Below are 3,855 nucleotides of genomic sequence, written 5' to 3'. Positions count from 1 at the left end.
TGGAGACTGTAAATCTTTATGAGAGGAGAATGCCCATCTTTCTCCTGCAGAGTAGCTGGTGAGTTTGAACTGTTGACTGTTTGGGTAGTAGTCCAACACTTTCGCTGCTATGTCAGCGTGCCTGAGCCTATGAGTCTTCTTGATGGCAATGGGTTGAAAAATGCCTGCCAAGTATTGTATCACGTATCTTGTCATGTACTCTTCATACAAACTGCAGTAGGCAGGTGCCATTTTTATTTCCAGGGAACTGTGGTGGCCTAGAGAGTAAGGAGCTGCGCTGCCAACTTAAAAAGTACATGATACAATTTCACCAACTGTCCCACAAGAGAAAGATGAGCAATCTCCTCCCATGCTATTTACTGCCTCTGAAAACCCTCTGGGGGGGTCAGTTATGAATTGGTTCTAACTTGATATACAACAACTTGACAACAACAATAACATTTTTTTTCATGTTGTGCACTGTCAAGTCAGATCTGATGGGCAGAGAAGGAGATTTCCCCTCTTTCTCCAGCAGAGCATCTGGTGGATTTGAACCGTGCACCTTCGGGATTGCAGCACAGCTTCTTGCCACTAGGCCACCAGAGCTAGTTTAACAATAACATTTTTGTCTACAGTTTGTATACAAAGAAATAAAGCACACAGAGATGAACTAACTTTCCTAGATGACATAATGAACAAGATCCAGGCTTTGAAGCCAGGCAGCTGGGTCTTCATATTAAGCCACCAATTATGGCAGCTATTAAGAGGATTGTATTTCTTGTGCAACTTGAAAATATACACTATCAAAAAATCCAAAAACAGAACTTTCGCTAATAATGTAAAAGGTGCACTCAGAGTGCTCCTCGGAGACAAAGATGGCAAAACTTCATCTCTCACATTTTGGACGTGTAGCTAGAAGAGGATATTCCTTGGAAAGGGACATCATTCTTGGAAAGATGGAGGCTTAGGGAAGGTGAGGAAGACCCCCAACAAGAGGGCTTGACACAGTAACTTCAATCGATTCTAGTGTGCCGGTGACGATGAGGATGGCCCATGATAGGGAAGGGTTCAGGTCAGCTTTTCATAGTGTTTCTATGAGTCACAGTCTACTCAAAAGCATGTAACAACATATATTATCTGGAGACTTTGGTGGTGTAGTCCACAGGGAGATGCACTACTTACTCAAAAACTCCAGGCCTCGCAGGTGGTTTGAATTCACCAGCAACGTTATGGAAGAAAAGATGGGCAATCTCTTCCCATGCGATTTTCAGCCTCTGAAGTTCAATAGGAGCTCAGCTATGAGTCATTTCCAACTCAATGGCAATGAGGTTTCCTTAGTTCATACATTATGTATCAAAAACATATATTAAAAGGCACTTTCAAGTCCAAAAATATAGGGCAGCACCACTGTTAGCTCAAATATTAAATAAACCACAAAACAGCCAACCGCTGTTACTGTCAAGTCAATTCTAACTCATGGAAATCCCACATGTGTCCAAACAGAGCTGTACTCTGTAGAGTTTTCAGAACCTAAGTTTTCAGAAACAGACTGCCAAGCCTTTCTTTCAAGGAGCCACTGAGTGTGTTAACCACCCCAGGACCATTGCAGATGTCCCACCCCAGGATGTGATTAAAGTCCTGCCAGGAGTTTGCTCAGGTACCTGGCACCTGGCTGCTCCCAGTCCATCCTGTAGTGGGAAGGAGGGAGCCTTCTCTGTTCCCTCTCTGTGTCCCCTCCCTGGCTGTTTCATGCTCCCCAGCTCAGAGGAAAAATGGCCTGGGGCCTCTTCTTAGACATGTCTAGGGGCTAGACTCTTGCAGGGCCACATCCGTCTGCCTGTTGTTACCATGTCAACTCAGGCCTTCGGCTGCGACACGGTGCCCGATTCCCATTACTCACTCTGTCCTTTCCTGTCCAGCTGTGCCAATAAAATGATTTATCAGCAGGCGCTCGGGATAGGCTGCCAGATCTGGGCAGGGAAAGGAGCACAGGAACGAGTCACTCAAGCAAGCCTGGCCCCCAAAAGACATGCTTCACCATCTCCTGCGCCTTCCCCAGGATGCTCGTGCCCTCATTCACTCAACAGCTATTTATGGAGGACCCAGAACTGGGATAGGCCTGTGGGGTATGATGGTAAACAAAGCAGACCCAGCCTTTGTCCTCCTGGAGGTCATAAAACTGTAGAGAAGGTAGAAACTGAACAGACACAGTGCATGTTCAGACACCTCTGTACACCTTACAGGTATGTTCATTCAGGTAAACACAGAATAGCATCAAGGCAAGAAGCCAACGTCCTCACTTAGTCCACTACCCAGAGAAGACTTCCCTCCACACAGCTCGTTGCCATCAAGTCAGAACTGACTCACAGCTGGCCTTCCACTGGTTTCAGGAGGTTGGAAATCACAAGGGAGGAGACTGTTCATCTTTTTCCTGCAGAGCTGCAGATGGATTTGAACCAACAGACATGTGGCCTTTGGATTAGCATCAAAATTCCTGAGTAAGAGTTAATCAGGCTGCTCCTTGGAGGCAAGGATTCTGAAGCTTCGTCTGACATACTTTGGACTTGTTGCAGAGGGACCAGTCCTTGGAGAAGGACGTCGTGCTTGGGAGGGTGGAGGGACAGCGCAAGAGAGGAAGACCCTCAATGAAATGGATTGATTCAGTAACTGGGGTAATGGGGGTAAGTGTGACAGAGACAATGAGATTGGCACTGGATAGAAAAGGGTTTAGGGTTGATGTACACAGGGTCGCTGTGAGTTGCAGGTGACTCGACAGCACATAAGAACAACAATAAAAGTTAATCATACAAATATGGAGGGGAAAGTGTCCCGAGGATAGAGCGCGGGCAAAGATCCTGAAGTAGGAAGAAGCAAAGAGGGCGCAGGGAGAGGGCTCTGGGGAGACATTTGGGGAGGTCGGCAGAGATCAGATGACAGAGTCACACAGCAATTGGTATTTACTTAAAATTATATGGAAAATAATAATTATTATTGCTTATGTGCCGTCCAGTTGACTACCCCATGAGGAAGAGATCTGATCCTAGCCCTATCCTGTGTCAACCTCATGATCTCCAGCATGCTCTAGCCCAATAGCCCAATTACTGTCACTGTGTTAATCCACCTTGTTGAGAATCTTCCTCTCATTCTCTGACCCTCCACCTTTCCCAGTGCCATGTCCTCCTTCAAGGACTGACCCTTCCCAGCAATATGCCCAAAGTATCTGAGTCAAAGTCTCACCATCCTCGCCTCTAAGGAGCACTCTGCTTGAACTTCCTTCAAGACAGATTTGTTTATTCTTTTTGCCGTTCATGGGATAATCAGTCCACTTTGTCAACTACACAATTCAAAGAAATGTACTCTTCTGTGGTCATTCTTATTCCTCGTCTGACATTCAGATGCATAGGAAACAAATGAAAAGACTGGATCAGGCACATGTTTGTTTTTAAACTGACATCACTGCTCTTTAACCGCACACAAACTGAGTTGGGTGGAGCTTTCATACCACGGTTCACTGGGTCTCGTGACTCCACAGGCCAACCGACGGCAGCCAACAGTGATTACACTTATGCCACCTTTCTGTCCTCTCCTGTCTGAGTCAAGGAGCTAGACATGAATGCTGCTCACCAACAGTTCCCATTCTCCTCCTTCCCAGGACTTCCTGCTCTTCTACATTTGACATGAGCATATGGCCTGGGTCATGTGGCCCATTAAAATGAGAAGACTTGACTTCCAGATAGAAACATTTAAGAACCCTTGAGCAACTCCTCTTCGCCTGCAAGAATCATGAGTGTACTTATCACTATGGAGTCATAAGACCAAAGCAGCCTGCATGGATGAGGTCATTATACTAAATAAACACTTCTAATCTGTTACAGC

The sequence above is a fragment of the Elephantulus edwardii genome, unplaced genomic scaffold, assembly GCF_000299155.1.
Source record: "Elephantulus edwardii isolate Elephantulus edwardi_28Jun2011 unplaced genomic scaffold, EleEdw1.0 scaffold00089, whole genome shotgun sequence".
Taxonomy (NCBI): Eukaryota; Metazoa; Chordata; class Mammalia; order Macroscelidea; family Macroscelididae; genus Elephantulus; species Elephantulus edwardii.
This window is presented reverse-complemented; position numbering follows the sequence as displayed.